Source organism: Anopheles gambiae, chromosome 3, assembly GCF_943734735.2.
Source record: "Anopheles gambiae chromosome 3, idAnoGambNW_F1_1, whole genome shotgun sequence".
NCBI classification, from domain to species: Eukaryota; Metazoa; Arthropoda; class Insecta; order Diptera; family Culicidae; genus Anopheles; species Anopheles gambiae.
In genome coordinates, this window is record NC_064602.1 from 16,412,073 (window position 1) to 16,434,195 (window position 22,123).

The 22,123-nt window shown below is 43.8% G+C and overlaps 1 protein-coding gene across 6 annotated transcripts in view; it reads left to right on the forward strand.

The window, feature by feature from the left end:
* Window positions 1-22,123, forward strand: part of LOC4578049 (discoidin domain-containing receptor tyrosine kinase B) — a 253,601-nt gene that overhangs the window by 14,898 nt on the left and 216,580 nt on the right. Inside the window, exon 1 of one of the 6 annotated variants that reach the window (XM_061655108.1) lies at window positions 12,037-12,228. The exons of the other annotated variants lie outside the window; for them this stretch is intronic. The gene's annotated coding sequence lies outside the window, so the exon portion shown is untranslated. Of the gene's footprint in view, window positions 1-12,036; window positions 12,229-22,123 lie in introns of those variants that run through there. 6 annotated transcript variants of the gene reach the window in all.

Genomic DNA, 22,123 nt, shown 5'->3' on the forward strand with positions numbered 1-22,123 from the left:
AATACCTTAATATTTTAATTAAATATATTATTCCAATTTCCCATACAATCTTTGAACTGCACTGTAAAACAAGACCCTCACACTGTCCCTGATGTCGTGTCATTCGAATGCCATCCTTCGTTCGCTTCGTGCCATCTAATTCCCCCGCTGACGGCATGATTCGTCATCTTTCGGGAGTTAAAGCATAATCCCTCCCGCCTGTACCACGGCGGCCACTACCCTTGCCTGGAACAGCACCGGCTTGGAAAAACATACCACACGCACACGCGGGTTGCGGGTGCGAGCGGGTTTGTAGTAGTTGGTGCTTGTGCTTATGATGCTTTATTGTTTCGGTTTGTCGGTTGTCGCTGTTTGCGGTGGTAGCCCGGGAGAGTGATGTTTATGCTTTGGCGGTATGCACACACGGGTGCACAGCACAGACAGGCAGTGTGGTACGGTGGTCACAAAACTACAGCACTTTGCCGCCAGAGTCCAATCAAAATCATTCAATGATGGCACTGCTGCTACTGCTGCTGCTGCTGCGGCTCTTTCTCGCCCGAACATTCCGAGCGTCGTTAAAAAGTCAAGCGCGGCTTAAGTGTCGGCTGGAAGATTATTATTTATGTGTGTCGGGCAGATTGTTTTCTCCCGCGAGGATTGATTGTTGTTTTGGAATGTCTGGCAAGTGTGTTTGTGCGTGCGCATTGGAAGGGTTGAAGATGAAGGGTTTGTCCAGGAGGGGGACCGTCACACTGTGCCTTCTCACAACGTGCCGTCGCCGTTGTCGTTCGATCGAGTTGTTATCTTCATTAAAGCTAAAGTCGTAAAAGGTGCGGCGGAAAGGCACTGAAGGACATGAATTCTAACAACTTGTAAAGTGTTTGACAGTGTCTTTTGATTTTACGATGCACACGCACAGATTTACCAGCGGCTTTAAAGGGCTGGAGGGCACCACTTCACCATCGCGTATCAAAGGAGCGAGTAGAAATTATCGATCTACAACACGAGTAATAATAATAACAACGATTAAAGCATACCAAAAGAAAAATCATAAGCAAAAACAATGGAAGAATAAATGGCACCACACGTACGCTCACAGGTGCCCTGCAGGGGGAATTGTTTTTGCTTGCCCTGTAGATCGTTTTGATGCATTTCCTTCTTGCGTACACGCTCCCCTGCTCCACCGACTAGTGTCGTATATTTCATTTGCGATTTTCATGAATTTCAAGTGGCACATTAACGTTTGCCGCGCGCCACTGGCTGGCTGGCGTGTGATGGTTGGGACGATGCAGAAGTACAGAAGGAAGCACACACACACAGCACAAGAGTAATGATTGTTGGGCACGAGCAACAAATAGCATCCGGCAAGCGGCAGCCTTCGGTGGCGCGGGGAGTGTAGCATGTAGTACGGTTTTTCGGAAATAATGACATTCATTCATTTATTCATTTATGGTTATGCAGCCTTAAACACTTATCATCTCGCTCTCGCTGTGACATATGGGGGATCGTGGTGGTTTCCGTGTGGAAATGCATTTCTCTTACTTGCTTTTTTTGTGTTTGTGTGCGAGCTGGTGAACCTTTCTTTTCTTTGAGTGCGTTTTTTTTTGTGCAGTTTGGTGCATATTTTTCTCTGTTGTAATGTTTTCTGTTTTAGTTGGATCGTTTTGGCTGTGCCTGATTGCACGGTGCAGCAAACGCCACAAGTCGGATGTTGTTGGGTGTTGTGTGATTACTCTGTGGCTTTGTAGGGATGTAGGATGCTTTGTTTTTTTTTCCATTATTCATTTCAATTTTCTTCCTCGGAGTGCTGCTCGGTTTGGTGAAAAGTTTCGCGTGTTTCAGTGCAATATTCTACGTCGAAGTAAACGGTCACAAACGGAATGGTGCTTTCGTAGCTTGGGAGCTGCTTTTTATGGGTATGTTTTCCTAGATTGAGAATTTTCCTGTGAGTAGAGAGCATACTGACTGTGCAAATGATCATAAAGTTAGATGGAAAGAGTGGATATTTTGTATAATGTTATTAAAGTAATTAACTTCTGGGTATAATTACTTCTTTGCTACGAGAAGAACAATCTTTCTGTTTGGTTTTCTTGCATTGTGTAAATGATATAAATTTTTGGAGCAAATGAATCAATCCAGTGTGTTAAGAATTTGTTTTGTTCTATTCTTAACTATTCGGACAGGTTCTAAAGGCATATGGCATTTGGAATAAAAGAGTTTAAAAATATATTTCACAATTTAAAGCATTTTAAAGCATTAATGAACTAGTTTGGTCTGATTTGCTTTAAATAACTAGGACATAACAACGATAATAAAACCTTGCAAAGTCACTGAAAGTACTGTCCTGTCATTTGTTTGCTTAAAATTTCAAACCCGAATTTTTCATACAGCTTCAATATTGTTTTATGTCGATAATAATTGAATTTCTGATTATGTATTAATTTTTAGCATTATTGTATGTGATGTTCTGTTTACCTAATATTTTGCGAGTCGATTCGAAACGATTCAAATGACTTTGATTTGACGTTTCAGTAGGATAAGGTCTGAATAAATGTTCGAATCTATCTACCTGTTAATATGTACTTGAATTTCATTGAAAAATTTCATTTTAAGTTGTTCTTAAACTCTATTATTTCGTTGCAACAAACTAGAAAAGTGTGTTTAAGACTAGAGCCAATGTACATTCTCACCCGCCCAGTGTTAGTTCCGCTAGCATCCACCTCTCACCACCAGCTCAGATTATGCCGACGGTGTGGAAATTCTACACAGTACCCGGTACCGCCCAGGCAAGCTCTGGTACCTAATACTACTTTCCCGACTCTTGTGTCAGGCAACCATCATCGTCCCCGTGCTGCCGCTACTGCTGCCGCTGTGACCAACGTTGTCAAAGTGTTTGCTTTGGGGCTTCCATTTTTTGTCCAGCCTCCCCCTGCCAGTTTCCCTTTGCACCACAAACAGCACTGATGCGACACTACACAGCGCTGGCGAGGAGGAGTAATTGGAGAAAATGGAAATATTTTCATCCCTCACCTTCACTGGCACTGGCACTGGGAGTGCGACCACCAACCACCCGATGGGATCAAATCGGGAGGAAAAACAATGCAATGAAAGGTGAAATGTAAATAGCAATGATTCACAAACCGTCGGTTGTGATGCCCAGCCAGCCGGACCGCTCGCCCACCCGCCCGCCGGGTCTCGCGCGACGGGAATTAACACTTCAAAGCGAAATGTGATCAACCGAAGTGCGCGCAAGTGACACAGAACAACCTCCCCAACAACCCCCGCCAACAGTGGTGCCAGTGATGGTGGTGGTGGTGGTGGTCTTTGCACGGACATTTTGTGCCCACGTATCGATGGGGCATCCACGCGGAAGGAATGGAACACGGGGGATTTTTGTTGCAGACATCGTCGTTGTTGATGTTGTTGCTGTTCGCTTTCTGCTTGATTATTCTGTTTCTGCCGCCCCGTTGGCATACGACACATTCCGTACGGCCATCCTGGTGCGGTGCGATGCTTTATTGGCACAATTTTGTCCGTTTCTGTACTGATGTTTCTGCTGCTCCTGCCCTGTCCCACTTCGGACTGTGTCCGGGCGCCCTTCACGATCCGCTGTCATCGTGAAATTAGTTCCATTGGGGGTTATTATGCTGCATGCGCCACAAACGCTCCACAGGAGGTCTAGTTCGGGCTTGGTGGGGAGTTTTTTTTTGTTGTCTGTGTTTGTATGAGCCTAATAAGGGGGAATAAAGAGGCGGTAAGAAGGAGACGTGCACTTTAATGGTATGTAAATTATTTGAAAATGTATTTTTGTGAGTGGAAAGAAATTTACTTTTGTTTGAATTCGGATTCGTCGGTTTGTTCGTTCGTACGGTGTGTCCCATTATTTTGGGACGCGAAGCCAGGCTTGAAAGTGGAAAATTCAATAAATCATACGTTCAGCAACGAAGAGGATGGTTACCATAGTAGTAGATCCTTAGCAGGGCTTCACCCCAACCGGTAGAAGTACGTTTTGTGTTTTATTAATACGCTTGATTCGTCATATTTTATTAATGTCCAACATTTTCTTCCCGAAGATGACTTAGTTTTCAGTTCTTCTGTGCAAAAGAAAATTGCTTTATTCAATTTTGAAAGTTCTCCAGTCCCAGGCACTGCCTGTTAAAATAATCATGCCACAAAAACAGGATCTCTCCATCGGGTGGCTCCTCCTTGCTGATGGCAACGTTTTGAGGGAATAACATATTCCAACGACTTTTATCACTTCACCGATAAAGGTACCGGGCACCGAATTACAACGCCATAAAAGTCGTAAAGCCAATAACTTATACTTTCGATTCGGTTGTGGCTGCCACAATTGCACTGGCAGAAGAAGAAGAACAAAAAAAGCTCCATTTCCTCCAGCTCAGTGTCGGCAAGCGTCCACACAGCACACGCGGGTTTCCGTGGCTGCTGTGAGGCAAGTGCACAGCAGGTTGGTGTGTGTTTTTTGTCCACCCCGGTTTTTATTTTCAATTTTCCTGATTGCTCTCCTTCACGATCTTCACGGACGAGCGTGGGGAGGACCACATGTGGACCACTGCAGCGGCGGGACACGGCTTTTGGTCGCTTGTTGCGGGCGGCAACAACATTATGGCGTTGCGGTGTTGCGGCATATAAAAGAGGACACACGCTCGATGCGGAGGGAGTGGTAAAAGGCAAAAGAAAAAGACATTTCTAACCTCCTGGGAAGGTTTTAGTGCACGAGTTCGGGTGCCCGAAACGAGGGTGCCAAGGACAAATTTAAGTGTGTTTTTTTTCGCAGTGGGTGTGTATGTGTGTTAACTATCTTTCTTTCTCTCTTGGGGCACACTCTCGCAGCTATCAAGCGCAAGAAGAAACAAGAATGCTCGTTGGTGGAAAATGGAAAAGTCGTAAAATAAAATAAAAAAACCCTCACTAAAGTTGGTCATCGTGCCTTTTTTCCCTCGCTGGGAGGAAAATTGCACACAATACGCCACTGTCACCACTGCGTTCGAGACGCAACGAATTTTTTTGTGGGGACTTGCGCTCTCATTCATTATTCATAATGATCTACCACGGTGAACATCTGGTTCACATTTCGCCGGTAAACTCCGGCGAACGGGATACCCCGTTCTTCCCAATACTGCTGCAGCAGTTTTCCACTTGCGGGCGAAGGAAGGATAAGAGCAAGAAATTGTTTTTCCAATGTCTTGTCTATGAGGTTTGTTGTCTCGTGCGTGGGCTATAATTTGGAGTTGCTGTGGAATTTTCTTGATGGTAGGAAGATGCCGACTTTTGGAGATGTCCTTGTGGAAAACGGTTCCACAATGATGGTGACTCCATTAACCTTGAGTCTATTTATCTTCTGTACGCTACAGCCGGAGGTGGTCAGCGTGCGGAACTCTTCTCTTGTAAAATTCGCTGAAACATCCACCCCCGGATCAGTTCATTTACTGTTGTTTTTGGGGCTCTCATTGATGAGCCTTCGGCAGGAACCGGTTTAGACACTTCATTTGCTCGTCTGCCCCGAGCAAGTCAACCCCGCAGTACCAGTCACTCGAGTGAAAAGTTGCGAAACAGGGCAAGGGTGATTGAAGGGACAGAAAACGGAAGATGGAGGCCCTGGGTAGGGTAGTGGAGTAAAAAGGTCAAGTAACGATCCATCGAATGTCGCATCCGTTACGGTCACGGTCAACGATTTGTTACCGAGTTTTCGCTCTACCACGGTGGCTGCAAGTTTTCGGCACCTTTTGGGGTGGAAAACGGAAGGATACTTTCGGGAGTGGTGGAGGTGTGATTCGGGTTTTCCGGGAGTGGTGTGCTTCTAAAAGAAACTCTGGCCCCTAAAACATGGTGAAAGATATATCCTACCCAGTGGAGTTGATTGAGTGAGTGAGATTGCCCCGAACAAGAAGACACACAGCGGGCAGAAATGGACATTATTCGTGTACATTTAGCTCCAGAAAAAGTTGCCTTTTCCGCCCTTCTTTTGCGGCTGGTCTGTGTGTGTGGCTGACATCTTGGACTTTTTGCGAGTTCTCAGCAACGATTAGACCCATGATGATGGTGGGGTAAATAAACTCAACCGAATCCACCTTTATCGTAAAGCCTGGAGTGGCGGAGGAAATACCGGATCTTTGCTTTGGACACCGGAAGAAGTCGAAGAATTCGCCTAGAAAGCTGTCGTAAGTCACAGCGTTCCACACCGGTTTTGACTGTGTGTGTTTGTGTGTACATGTAATTATTTAAATATAGAACTCTGCCTTTAACTACATTCTGCGTCAGCTGCGGAAGTCTTTTTCCCTGGGTTGATGAAAGCCTGAAAGCCGTATAGCCTGATAAGGCATTGGCGCGTTTTGTGGTATCAGTATCACAGTCTGGGAAGTTTAGAACGAGGACGCTAAGGACGCACGGTAGATGCTTTCCGCTTGCTTTCGACGAAGTTGTTTGAAACAGCTGCTCTGTTATTTATCTTTCATCCGTGAGAGGCAGGCTGACGGTGGACCATTTACGCTAAGGGACACGCATTAACCAGGCCGCTTTAATTCGGCCTAATTGGAAATTTTGAAGCTTTGTTTTTGCGTGATTTTGCTGGCTGTGGAAAGGGATGTGGAGTATCTAAAAATACAAGATTTTAAACGACAATCTTGTGCTAGGTTTTTGGGGTGGAATGTTTCCTCCTTTTTCTGCTTTCTAAATAAGAATCATTCTCTGTGGATCTCGCTTGAGCTGCTGAAATAGCTCAATCTTCACTCAGCATATTATCTTAAACATACGAAAACCTGATGCTACAAGGCTTGATCATGCTGTCAGAAACCGTTAAGCAGCACAGATTAATATTGAACGACATATCCAAAATCGATCAAAATGTTGTGATGTTCTCCCGTCCCGGTAAAAGTCTCTCTCCCGGAAATGACGCTCTAATTGGGAACCACTCGATCAATCGCATTCTTCTATCACTCCACCACACCATACTTCCTCGTTCGTAGGCTGGCATGTTTGAAATCACGCCGCGTCCGATCGATGACTTGATATGGGGACGGGCTATCTTTTCTTTTGGGTTCTTCCGCCACGACCCTAACCGGACCGAACGCTGGGAAACAGGGTCCTGGAGTTGACGGCACGTCGCGTTCCATCCACGTCGGAAAAGCATGGAAAACCATTTCTCAAACATACATTCCTCGTCCCCCGTCCCCTTTCTCGTGAAGCTTATTTGTGTGTGTATGTTAGTCGGTGAACTAGAAATCCGAAAAGCAAACAAAACCAACGACCGATTTTCGACCAAATGGTGGCTTCATCGTGGAATTGGCTGTGGCCGCACATTGTGCGCTACTACGAGTGCGCTCTTCGATACAGTTTTTTCTTCATATTTTTTCTCTCCCCCCTTCCTACGTCTACCGTCTTCACGTCTCTAATCGTGTTAAGGACCACTTTTCCGTTATTTGTATGCTTTTTGTTGTCTTTTACTTTAGCCGTTCCGTCCATCCGTCCGTCCGACCGTTACTGAGCTTGAGTTTGAGTTGGGCAGACCGTTTGGGCACGGGCTTGGTGTGTCAGCTTGGTGGTTTGTGTCGTTTTTCCACGCCATTTCCACGCCGCCGTTCCGCTCGATCAATGTGGTCAATCTATTTGGTTATGCTTTCGTACATCAAACATAACTGCTCGCCTTTTTTCTTTCGTCGTTTCCTTCCACACTCCCAAAGTGCACACTGCTCAGGTCTCTAGCTCTCAATAGAAGACTGAGGCCTTAATTCCTCAAAAAAAAAGAAAGAAAGAAAGCAAAAAAAAACTCCAATCACCGCTTTTTCGTGTTTCGTTCGCGCTGTGTTTGCATTGCGGAGCGTACTACGTCTGCGATAAGATAACACTGTTGTCAGTGATTGACATCGAGCAATAAATTATCGATATGTATGTGCGGCTTATGAGGGAAGCCCAACGAGTCGTGTGCACTTTCACACTCGGAGAAATGCACGGCGGAAGCGGTAGGTTGGTCGCTTTAATCACTGAACACCAACCACGGTCGAGGCGGGCAGCCGAACGATACACATCAAATAGGCAGTGTTGTGAGCGAAGATAAGATTAAGATGAGAACGCACCCAACGGTCATATTTGTTTGTGTGGTTGTGTTGATTGTTGAGACGTTTTTGTCGGTGTCGTCGGTCTGCCTAATTTTGGTTACAATGTTCTAGCACTCCCCGATACCGCAGCATAAGTTATGGAGCGGTAGATTGCGGCAGAAAAGTACCATCACCCTTTAGCTTGAACCTGCTGTTTGAGAAAGCGGACTTTTTAACCTGTGTATGGGCCGGGGCTTACATGACGCACTGGATGACGAGCGCTCGAGCAAAGGTTGACACTGCAGCACCATGACTAACTTGTCAGCGGCGCGTAACAAACCCAGTTGCTGAAATGGGGCGGATCCTGTACACCATCTCACGCCCAGGGCGTGCAGAAAACGCATCGCCCTTGAGGTGGCGATGGCGATGGAAAACATCTGCCGCGCTCCCGGGGACATCATCTTTATGATCCATACCGAATGGCGATCGAAACAAGAGACATGAAGGCAGCGGCCGCCGACACTTGCGGATGGCACGAAGATTTGGCACGGACAGATTTCGATTTTGTTTGATCGTGAAATCGATTCTCTTCGCTACTCGAATATTTATATGTGTCTGATGATGGTGATGCAAGTGCACTGGGCGGTGCAATTGTGGGCTGCTCTTGGAGGGTGGCGTTTGTAATAAATTGGTATGAAATTGTGATATGCTTTTATTGGATTGGTGTTCTATGATTGCTTGGCTGTGTCGAATGCCTGAGGAAATAATTATATTTATTTGTGTTTTTTTCATGCGAATGATTTTTGCCGATAAATTACTAATGAATGTCGGCGTAACAAAATATGCCTTATGGAATAGTTACGCTGTAGGTTTCTATTTATTTTGTGTGTTTTATTCAATTCTTATTCTTTTTCCAATACTCCATCTTTAAACTAGTACCTTTTTAATACAATAGAGCTATTTCAATGACTTTGGCTTTATGACTTTGGCTATTTCAAATTAAATTGTTTAGCATTTATTTAGTTTTTGAGTTTATCTGTTCAATTTTCTATTTTGATGAACTGAAATTAAAGCTAGGATATTTTGTTGGTTTATTAAAATAAATAAATTTGAGCTATAATTGCAATCTAAGTTTTTATGTTCTGTACATAAAATTAAATGGTTTTGATTTATTTGATACTTTTTTTCCCCTTATTTTGGTCCTGTGATTAGTGTGTCTTTGCATCTTTGCCTCATTACAAGCATATTCTTTTAGAAAGCAGATAAAATTAACGCAAAGCAACGCTTTGGAAGGTAATTTTTAAGGCAACTTTATTATCATAATTAACAATTCTTCCAATTAAGAGGATTTCCTGGTGCACATTGAGGTTTAAAACTTCCCAAAAACCATACTCGACTAATTAAATTTACTCCTCACTGCTAAAGCGCTCACACACAGCCCACTCCGTACCGTTTGCTGCAACTTTCATTTACTAGTAAGACGTTATTTATTACCTTGTTAGTTATTCGTTCCCCCCATGCACTCCATGTTAAAACTTCTCTGTGCCACTAGTTGGCTGCATCCCGTGCGGAATAAGTTGTCAAATAAGGACAACACCGTATGTCCGGAAAACATTACGACCACGTTCGACGTGTTCTCGTGTACTGCACCTTTCACTTTGTCCTTGCACCGAGCACAATGAATCATGAGACACACACACACATAAACACACACGCTACACGTGCACTAAAGCGCATCTCTTCCAACGAGCAGCGAGTGGCACATGTCGATGGGTTGAGCGTCGTAACGAGTCGTTTCCGTAGCCATTTCTCAAAGCCGGCAGGGTTGAAGAAGTCACACACACGGCATCATCGTTCAGCCGGGCTGCCACTGCAGTGGAACAAACTGGCAAAGAACTTGCCACCAAAAACAACGTATGTTTCGTATATATTCATCACCCGAAAAGTTTATCCTCTCGGTGCTCCTCGTGGTGCTTCGTTGGTCGGTCTTGTGCCTTACAAGACGCTCGCTCAGCTCTGAAGGACACAGCTACTGTAGAAGGATGAGTTTTTTGAAGCACGACACCATACACACTGCGAATGTGTTTGTGTGTTGGCACACGGTCGCCCAGGACGGTCCCCGCCTGGCTGCGTTTAACCTCACAATGTGTTTTCCCTTAATGAGTTTATGATTGCATGCGCCCCGGAGGCGGGTGTGTTCCGTTCGCGTGGCGGGTTGGAGCATCCGGAGCGGTGGGAAAATATAGTTATTTTTCAAACCGTGGGCCAACCACCAGCACGCTCACAAACGCAACGAGGAGGCTGCTGCGAGTAAACTGATGCTGTGTAGCGGGCATGGCGGTCTGGCGGTTCCTTCGCCCCGTTCTGTTTGTGTTTCCTTTCTGATTGATCTCGAGGAAATGCGATACTTTTCATCGCAGACAAAAGGCGCGCGCGGCCATTCTGCGTGTGCCCGGCCTGAAGATGTCTCGCGTGAGACGGGCTGCTGCTGCTGCTGCCGCTTGTTGTTGGCTTTTGATGATGATGATGGAAGTGGAAGGACCGTATGATGGTGCTGACGCGGATGCTGGTTTTTCGGTATTAATTACAGGCCGAGGATTTTCGGCGTGGCCAGACCGTGCTGATTCTCGTGCTCGTGCTGTGGAAGTAAATCATTTCGAGCGCACGAGAGACGGAGAAGAACGCTCAGCGGCGGGTTCCAGATGGGAAATGTTTGTTTGGACGGCTTGGTATGACTTACTGGTATGGGATATGGGATGGGTTTTGTTGGTTGGGCCTAGTGAATGGATGGATGGGTCCATACCGCAACGATGACGATACCAACAAGGGCTTATGGGCTTTGGTGGGTTTGGCAAATGTGGAAACACACTCGGGCGAGAATAGAACACAGCGGCGTGCTAAGCGCATCACACAAGCAGAGTGTGGTTCAGCTGATTATAATATCTGTAGCTGCGCTGTGGTTGTGGTGGGAGTTGGGTTTTTTTTGCAGCATCGCTTTGCAACTTGAGCGATTTGAGTGACACTTTAATTTGACAGGAAGTGTTTCATAGCGGAGCGTTTCATTTAACTGTTTGAAGTGAATGCGGTTGTGGAACTAGCCAGTTGTGGTGTGGAGTCAATCATGACGGGATAATTGTTCTGGTCTGTTTTCCTATTTGCTTTTGATGTAAAATGTAATCATTTTATTCATTGAAAACCTTCGTTTATTGATGTACTTCCATTTTTTTCGAAGGTATCTCATAAAATGCACTAACAATGTATGCTTTGTATTATTTATTATTAATTAACTATATTTTAGTGTTTTTTCTATTTCATTCAATTTGTGTATGACGTTATTTAATAGTCGTGTTGATATTTTCATGTTTTTTGTTTGGTTTAATGTTCGTGTTGTTTTATTTATTCTTTATTTATTCATTTTACAATTTGTTTATACTTATTGTTTCATTTTGTATACAAACTAATGAATTTTATGTTCTTTGAAATTCATGTCAACTTTTTGTCTTTTTGAATCTCAATTTCGTTGCTTAGGATATTTTGATAACTGTTTGAATATTCTTTATATAAATATTTTTTTAAAGAAATTTTGAAGCAAAACTGGAAAACATGATGAAAATTAAACTTTTGCTTTAATACAAATAGAAACATATCCAATTAAACTTTTAATATCATGCAAATGATTTTTTTTTCGATACACAACAAAGTAACATCTACAAATAAGAGTATACCGAATAAAATCAACAGTTTTTTTTTGCTATACTTTTTAAAGCTGATTATGTTTAACATTTTTTTCGTACAATCGTTTCGACTGTTTCATGTCAACGACATATTGTAATCTGCACAAACATATGGCCACTTGCTTCCCGCTGTTTTTCCTTAGCTTAAGCTCTTGCTGCGTTCGCTAATCGGATGTAACCATTCTTTCCCCTTTTTCCTTGTTTTCTTTCGCAGGTACGTATTGGAAACAAATTAGCACGATCACACACGACGGGAGGGAAGGAGCGCTACGATCCATCGCTGGGCGGGAGGGGAAAATTCAACCCGGAGCAGCAGCTGGTACGCACAAATAAAACGTCGTATCTACAGGACCGACCCATCGCACCCGGATGGAGCGGCCGTCACAAATGTGACCGAAATTATGCAATCATATTCAGGATCCGGTAATTGAATTCGCGATCAGTGCGGCGCGAATACAAAGGTAGAAATCCTTTTAACGCGAAAAGGTTTTGGGTTGGGTCTCTTTCCAACAGGATTTTGATAAATGAAAAGGGATGAATGGGAAAAGCATATTCCATTTTTCAAAAAGGGAGAACAATAGTAAGGTATTTGCGGAAGAGTAAAACGCGAAGAAAAAAAAATGAGATGGCGCAAAAAAAACGAAAAGCGGCACCCTTTTCTGAGCGCGCGGACGCTAACTTAACTAATAATCATGAATACGGTTGTCTAATCATCGCAAATAATTTATTCAATATGCACCCCTTTTTTGAGAGAGGCAAAAACGCCATTCTACGACCATGCACGCTCCGCGGTCCATTTGGCATCGAGAGTTTGGCCCTTTTTTGGCTGGGTGAAAAATCGGATGTGCGTGTGTATATGAAATATACTCGCGTCCCAGTTTCCCCGAACGCACGCATTTCCCGAGCGCCTAATGTTGGGCTCATTTAGGGACGTTTTTCTTTTCATCCTTTGCGCCCGGCTCGTTTCTAAGCCTGTTTGGACGGCTTTTGTTTGTTCCTTGCTCGAGCTCGCCACCGCCACCGCTTTTCTTCTTCTGTTTTCAAGTGCTGCCCCGCATGGAACGCAGCAGGTCGGGAACGCTTTGCGCCTCCCGTGTGCCATAAATCTCGAAACTTTTCTTCCTATTTATCAACCTGGCCGGGTGCGGGTCCAGCCTTTTTGCTGTTGTTGTTGTTGTATTTCGCTGTGTGTTTGTTATATATGGTGGGGATACATCATAAGCGCATCATCATCAGCAACAGCATCGTCACCATGGGGGTTGATCCAATTTTTCTGGATCAAACTCAAGCCCGGGCGGCCTGGGCTGGTTGAAAAGTATAAAAAGGGATGCTTTAAGGGGGCCTCGAGGAGGATGCCCGACATTTCCTGTTGCGTAAACCAATTTCTGGAGGACGAGAGTTGTCCTAAAGGTGCAGCAAAATCAGTCAAAAATTTCTATAAACCCATCAAAGCGTATTCCCGCGCCATTTTTGGGGCTCACCTTAAGGTTTTATTGTTCTGCTGCCTGTGGACCCTTTCTTTCGCGTGGAGGCCCACCTGTGGGGTATTTTCTGGGTTTTTTTTATTTACCCTTTTTCCGGAGGGAAAACAACACACAAAAACGAAGATCAAAACTTCCTTCCAAGAGAGGGAAAATAATGCAAAGCTGTTTTTTTTGTTGTTGTGTCCGTTTTGTAGTGTTTTTTTCTGCATCAAACTTTTCTTTTCCAACTCCATCCTCAATAGGAAGTTTGTGTGTGAGTGTGTTTATGTGGAAGCTTGGGGATTATGTGAATGTGGACAATGGTTTGCACACATCTTTGATTGTTTGTTTCTTTAACATACACACACACACACGTGCGCACTAAAGGATGAGAGGGAAAATCCACTCAAGAGATTTGAACAAAATAATAACAGAAGAAAATGGTTATTTTCCCGGCAGGAGCTGTAGAGTGGATGATATGATTTTCTGTTGCTCGTTTTCTCTGTATGATTGCCGGTGGAAAGAACCCTTTAAGTTTGTCTTGTTGTTTCATTTTTGAGTTTGTTTATAGATTTTAAACAAGCTATCGATGTGCTTCAGTGTTTGAACATTGCTGTAAGTATTTGCAAGCAATTTCCTAAAGTATTTCCTTACATTTTCGATTTTTGGAATCTATTTATTTGCAGTTTTACGCTTATGTCTTTACCAATGTTGAATTCTCTAAAAAATCATGAAGCTTCAAGGATTTATGAATCACCAAGGATTTATGTATCTCGAAAGATTTCTGAATCTAAAGATTCATGAATCTTTAGATTCATAAATCCATTAAAATCCACAATCTATAAAAATATTGAATTTGCACGATCGCGCCAAACAACATTCCTGTCGTGGGTTCAAACCTCGCATTGACCGTAGTTTAATGATCACGCATGATCACGTAGGTTATTACTCCAAGAAGAAGAATAATGAAGAGTTCTATAAATCAATGAAGATTTATGAATCCCTTGAACTTCATCATTTATAAATCTTTCCAGATATATACATCTTCCGAGATCTTTGTATCTTTGGAGAATCATTAATCCTTGAGATGGTGATTCTTTCAAATTCATAAATCTTTGAAATCAAGATTCAGAATTATTGAGTCATTTCAAAGATTCATTCAGATTCATGAATCTGAATCAGATTTACCCAACACTAGCCTATACATATAACACACTATAGTACAATAGCATGAATTGTTTCAACAGAAGTGTCACGTTACGTTACTAGTTGATATCACGATAATTATTTAAAATATTACTGTTCCTCTAAATTATGTCTCAGAGTACTGAAGTCTACGCATTCTAGCCATGTGATTCCTATATGTTTTGCTCTAAATATTTGAGCTCTTTTTTCCCATTAAAGTGTTTAGTAAACACATTTGTCACCAGAGCTATCCTACATAAACACATCAACTTGGTATATCAGCATACCTTACCCCAACAGTTACACGCTTCATGCATCTCTGTAATGCGGCTGCTCGTCTCTAAATTGCACAAAAAAACAACAACAATACTCCCTTCTTCCCCCAAACCCATTACTCTCGCTTCGCCAAAAGCAATCCCGGGGAATGGTGGGAGGCAGAGAAAACAGTTTATCCTTCGCCCTCCTCTTCGAGGAAGGGTCCATTCGTGGTCGTGGTCCGAAGTAATTAATCACTCAATTTTGCGTGGTTGTTCCTCTCGATTTCTACCACTTTTCACTCGTTGCAGTGAAAAATGGAAGAAAACGTGCTTCACTTGCACCACCATTCGGATCCCTTGTCTGGCACCGCACCATACACTGCCATCTCCGGAAAGGGTTATTTATCAAAGCATAGCTTTTCTTTTTTGTGCTGTTTTGTTCTGCGTCTAGCACGGGTTTTCCATTCATCCTTTTCAGCTTTACGGCACAGAATGTGAATGTAGGAATATTTGGTCGTATACGTATCGCGCTCAGTGCAGCCCCTTAACCGGAAATGGGACTTTTTAGTTTCACCGGTCCAAACGAAGACCAACCATTTCTTTCGTGCTCTCGCTATCTCCTGTTGCGCCTCACACACTGTGTTGGCCGGTGCATAACCGTTTCCGGGCGTTGGTTTTGGTGGTTCCCAAATCGCGTGTAAGTTCCCTTTTGGATGCCCGCCCAGAGGGAAGATTACAGTACAGCTCGGGTGGGGTAAAAAAGAAAAATTGCACAAATATTTTAATATTAAGTTTCAGCAAGGACTAGATTCCTTCCCTGACCAGAGAGTGTGCGCGGTATGTGAGTACGCGCGCGTACACGAATCCCTAGGTTTTTCAACTGCTCAACCACCGACCGACCCATTGAAGGTGGTGAAAACTCGTACAATCGTACCGGGACCGAAAATGGCAAACATTTCGAACGAAAAAACGGTTACACAAAGCACACGCGCGCAGTGTGAGGCGGCCGAGATGATGGGGAAGATTGGGAGATTGTAGTTAAACAAACAGGGAGGAACAAAAGCAAAAAAAGGGAATGGAAAAAGTTCATCAAGCAACGCAACGCGCATATTAAGCGAATATGAAAATTTAATTAAAAAATTCCTCCATTTCCGATTTAGCCCGGGCGGGCAGCGAGTGTGTTGTTTTGCTTTACGAATCCTACCGGCTGCCAGCTTGGCAGCTTTGTTTTTATGCAAAACTGTAGCCCATAATACGGGCGGAAGCGAGTGAAAGGGGTTTTGCATTTCAATGTTTGGACGAAGGGAAGAAGGCCTCTCGCAATTCGACAGTTTGAGCCCGCGGACGCACATTGTTCTAATCTATTCCGATGAAACCTTTTGCGCCAATGGCGTGCTTTGGTCGGGCTGGTTTAGAGTGAGCAGTGAGTCTCTATTCGGTCAGCGATGATGAAGCTTTATAAATTTTTTGATGAATTAAAACGAGAGAAAAAAAAAACACGAGCAAATTGAGTTCATCCCCGTCATGCACCGGTCTCGTTCAAATATTTACAAAACGTTGGAAACTTCATTCAGCGGCTTTAGGAATGATTTTAGCATTGAGATTTGTGATGAAAAAAATCCCCTCCTCACACTATTGCATAGTAACTCACGTTACTCTGATAAGTCTTCTCGTCATTCCCATTTCGATTCCCGTAACATAATTAATAATATTCTCTCCCTTGCTGTCCGTGGTGATGCTTGCAAGAAATTAAAACCGTCCCTCTGCACCGGAACTGTGGGATTATTTTGAATTTAAACTTCCAGCATCTCGCCCGCTCTCGCTCTTGCTTTCTCTGTGCGATGCGTATGATGCGTATCAAAACCGACGCAACATGACATCCATTTTCACTTACAACTTTAGGGCACAGCGCAGTCCGAACAATCCCTCCGGCCCGCTCTCAGTTGGCAAGTTGGCGTTAGGACCGGGGACAGGGTGATGATTTTCAATTTTTCCAGTTTGCATTTGCGCCTTGGGCTTCCCAGTTTCCCGGTGCTTTTCCAACGGTGCCACACGGGTGTGTCCTCGCAGCCTGATCTCACACCACCCTCTCGCGCTTGATGTGTTTGTAAATTGTTATGAATAAAAACAACAATAATCATGATTTATTAAATGAATTTATCGCGCCCCGGCAAAAACAACAGCAACCATTGCCGGGGGGTGTCGTGTATTTATGCTGTATTTATGCTGCTTTGGACGCGCGGGGGGGAAAACGGAAGGACACCGCAATCGGGATCCGAAGGCCAGTCTAGAGTGTGTGTGTGGCGAGGCCAGTCCGAATCGGGCTGGGCCACTCTTCATATCAAAAGTAATAATAATAAATCAAACTGGGGAAATTAAATTTTTATTCTCACCCTTGAAACGGTTTTGGTAGAGAAGCATATTTGTGGCGAAGGGCGCGAGCGGGCGATGTAGTTTGTGTGTGTGTGTGCCTCCTGGACCATTGTCGCTTTTCCCCCGGAGCGTGCGTTTACGCTCGTCAGTAGAAATGGCCTTCCTTTTTTCCCCGTATCCAGCTGGACTTTCTTTCCTAGCCACATATGGACTCGTTCCCATCGCAAGGGTTTGGGAAGGATGCTTGAAGTTTCGGGCCTTGACAGCAGTGGCCGTGCACAGAGGCGTAAGGATAAAATCGATCCTTGCTCCATATGCCTTTTTGGAAGGAAAATTCAACATTAATCAACGCCAGCAGCCGCGCACCGTGAGCACCACTACCGGAGAGACTACCGGCTGATAGTTCTACGGTTTATTTAAATGGCTTAAATCATTTACCCCGCTCGTGCTGCTAGCTCGAGCCGAACACACGCGAGGCGCGACGAACGCTTTGCCACAAAGTCTGGCAACACTTATTGCCGGCTGCTGGGATGCTGTTGGCAGTCGGCCAGCTGCCCCAGCTTGCTAGGTGTGCCCTTAACACGGTGATAACATGATCGTTTGCAACCGTGCCCGGCTGGAGCCCGGACCGGACCATTTCAATATGTTTCCGAAAATGCAAAACCGGGATTGTGTTTGCCGTGTTTTCGGAGGTGAATTCAATTCACAGAAGGCGGTCTAACGGGAGCAGAAAGGGAACATTTGTTTGTGAGGGACTGATTATTTTATGAGAAATTATAATTTTGGGGCTTCTGCCTAATGAGTGAGTGGATGGTGTTGTGTTTGATAATGAGTTGATTAGAATTTTTTTTTATATTAAATAAGCACACTAGCTCATTATCATGTTCTGTCCTGGTTCATGTGCCACGCAGTAGTCTTTCCTTTTTGAGGGATTATCCTGAACACTAAAATGATTTTTCTGCAATATCTCGTGATCAAATTTAGGCCCAACTTTATGCCCAAAGATACAATACATGTTCATTTATTTTGGGTTTAGTTTTTTAAGGCTTTGTTTGAAGGTACTGATTAGGATAATGTGCAACTTTTGTCAATACTTTATAAGATGTTTGGCTTTGAGATATCTTCAGCGCAGTTCAAAGATAAATTTCTACTCCTGCCATGGCCTATGTAGTGTTGCGCATCATTATTATCACCACTTTTGTAGTAATTGATGCTTCAGTGGAATGTCTTTATTCAATTTGTAAATCCTGTTAATTTTGATGATAATTGTAACCAGTTTCTTTTTTCTCCTTAATTAGGCCAGTGTTCCCGTTGAATTAAATTAATAAATAAATATATAATATAATAACAATACCATATAGACGTCTTGTCAAGACTTCTTTTTGCTATGTCACGGCATTGTGGCACAATTGTTTGAGTAAGAGTGACTTAATTTTGAAATTTAGTCATACATCTTTTAATTGTTTTGCTCTAAGTATTTCTGGACGAGACTACTCACAAGAGATGTCATTTATATCAACAAACAAACTGTAATTATATTTCCAAACTACAATTATATATATTAACTGTAATTTTTTCACATTTTAGCAAGAAAAATAAAAGGGAAACTTCCACACGTATCTTAAATTGAGAAAAACTTGTTGTTTTTTTGTTGTAAATATCGCTAAGGATACCATGAATGAAGAAGATGAGCTCTAAAACTAGCAATAAAAGAGATTTAGTTTTAATTATGTTTGACTATATGATGGGTGTATTGTTTAGCTTTAATTATTTCAACTTGCTATTGACTAAAGCTGCAGTAACATAGTAACATGAGTTTCATCTGCTGAGCAAAGAGCGTTTTGATTCCTTGACATCCCGTGACTACAACTTTGAACTTAAAGTTGACAACAGAACAGTACAATAAAGCTGTAATTTTAGTTCACTCTGGATTAATTACATTTTATCCGCAGTATTACCTGATGCAAGTGCCCAGTGTCGTTATCTCAACGCTTCCCCGAAACACAGATCATCGGCTTAATGATGTAAGTGTGAAGCAAACATCAAACCTCCATCGAAACCGTTTAGTGGTGTACAGCCTGAAGGGGAAAGTTTTCCGGGAAGCACACAATTTTCCTCCATTTCAATCATCTTGATTAACATCTTGATAACATCAAACGCTAAGCAGTTGTAGATAATCGATGCTTTTCCAGCAACGCTACGGTACGGGGATTGCTAGAATGTGTCCTCACTATTAACACTTCCAATCATTAGAAACAGTATTTAAGGAGGGTGCTTAACATTTTACCTCATTGTTTTTCCAGAAGCTAAAGTGAGTGTCCGTCCCCCGTTATTCGATTAATCGTTCCCCGTGTTCTGTGCTGTTGTTTGAAAATACATTAAATTGATGAAATCGCTATCTACGCTATCGATAGTCATTAACACACACACCCACACACTTACTCCACACCCAATCCCCGACAAGCTGTTTCTGAAGTGCTGTATTGCAGTGTGTTTTTCTTCCAAAAAGCCGAAACGAAAGATTATGATAAATTGCCGCATCGATCGGGTGGTAGGGACGGAGGTAGTGATTAGGAGGGATTCGTCCCTGTTTTCCCCGAAACCAGGTGGAAACCCCCGCTTGAAGCCGGTGAAAATTTGGAGACGTTTGATCCCTTAGCCTGAAGTGTGTGGCCCAGGTTCGTGATTAACAGTTTTCCTTTAAAATCGTTTCTTTGTCCTCTCGGCTGGAAATCTGTCATGTACACAAGTAGTGCCTCACACACACACACACACACACACGCGCGCGCACAGGACGAAAAGTAGGCAGGAAGTGATCCGTTTTAATTTATACCCTATCACCGGCAGACTCGCTCGCCCAAGCGAGACCCTTTCCGGCGCTGTCTGATGAGGGAATTTCGCTTATTGCTGTTCACCCTGCAGCGGGACATTTGTGCACTGGACGGTGGAGCGAGAGGAGAAGGATTAGAAGCGGCGGTGGGGGAAAGGGGGCGGTAGAAACAACATAGCACATTAATTTCGGATCGGGTTCCGGGTGCCTTTTGCGAAGAATCCGGTGCCCACCTGACGTGCCCCCCAGCAGGAGGGGCTTTTGGGCTGTTTTTGGCGACCGTAACCTTTCCACAGCGTACCTATATATTGGTGCAAATAATTTCAAAACCACCCTTGCTCCGTCCTCTGCATGTTTCTTTTGACCCTTTTGGTGGTGGTGGTTGTCTGTGTGTGTGTGTGTTTTGGCCCCTTTTTTGGCCCAAACCCCAAAGGCGCCCGAGGAGGTCGCGAACTGAAGGGTGGGCGTGTACGAGACGATTGAATTATTAGCTAATTTCATCCTAACACACACACACACATAAAGGGGCTGGAGTGCATGGTTGAGTTGCGGAAGGATACGCTTTCATAGGCTCTTGATTTAATTCAAGTGGCTTCACGGGCCACGCTCACGGAGAGCAAGCGGAAACGTGCACGGGGTGCCAGTGTTTCACCATTTTAACCCCTTTTGGGATTGGTGTGACCTTATGCGGTGCCTCCCCGGTTTTCAGCATGTATATGTGTGTATGTGTGTGTGTTTATGCAGCGTCAGAAGACCCCTGGAGGTGTTGCTGTTTTTCGCCGTTCTACAGCGAAATTTGCCTACGCGCCCGGGCGCCCAGGCTAACGGCAAGAGTGGCACGTGAAGGATGTTTAGTGCTCATGTTTTGTCATGATTTAGAGTGACTCTGTACGTGTGCCTGTGCGCGCACATACACGCGGGAATTCATTTCGATTATTCACGTGTCCTTTTCGATTATTGGGCTGACCTTAGTGGTGAGTTGGTGAGCTCAGCTGCGCTGTGAAAGGCGGGGATTAGCTTTGCAGCTTCACGGCAGCCCGGCTGGGCGCCGCCTGTCTCTCTGCAGAGCGGCAAAAAAACCGACCCTTTAGTGACAAAAACCAAGCCAACGACGAAAGCTTACTACCCCGGGGTCCCATGGTGGTGTGTTGGTGTTGTTTGTGGCCGTGATGTTGAAGTGGTGATTTCGCTTTCGATTCAGTTTGTTCGCCTGCCAACCCCGAAAAACCGGGGTTCCGGTGGATTAGCTGTATAAACGGTAGCTTAAATTAAGTTTTCAATTGAAGGAAAAACAGGATCGACACACACCGCTGGGCGCCCGGCACGGCTAGGTTTCCCTTTTCCTGGACGGCCAAACAGTCGAGCAAACCGTGACGCATCGCTTTCTCCGGTTGGATGTGAAAAGGGACCTCGGGATAATAGGGCCGACACAAATGTGTCCTGTGCCCCGAATCCTTCCTCGCTGGCAGTGATTTTTGATACCGGAAGGGTGCGATCTTGAAGCGGATTTTGTCGAGGGCAACCCATTGAGGTGTGCCTAATGTTACCCTCTCTTTTGAGGTCTTATTTGGAAAGGGGTTTTTTATTCCTTTTTCACTCTATGACGTTAGTTGAATTATGGAGTAACGAATTAGGTACATGCGATGAGGTACTTGAATAAACGCAAACGAACGCATCGTAATTAAGCCGTTTGCGTTGTTTGATTAATTTCATTTGGGTTTTTTATGACTTTCCTTGCGTTGAAAGGCGAAACCGTACGAAGGGTTTCATTGAATTGTATGTGAAATAGTTCTTTAGAAGTTATCTTGAATAATTCACAAAACATGGGCAGAAAGAGCAGAATATTTGGTAGATTATATGTTAAACTTACTAATCTGGCGCTACCAATGAGCTTTTGAGATTATGTTAGAGTAGTTTAAGCTAAGTAAAAACCAAATGGAACGAATTTCTTCGTGGATATTCAACTGTATTTAATGCACAAGAAGAAGTAAATTGCGCTTTTAGAGATTGTAGAATTTTGGGTTCATACCTTTAATATTGCGAAAATGAATTCAAATAGAAAACACACATAAATTAGAAGGAACTGAACTCTAGGATATAGATAAAACTACTTGACTATTTTGGACTGCTTGAACAACACGAATGAACTTTGTAATGAATTATGTAATGAATTATGGGACAAATGAATACACCGTTGCAAACAGACCGGCGATTAAGGTGTACGCTTTTTACATCAAACGTACACTCA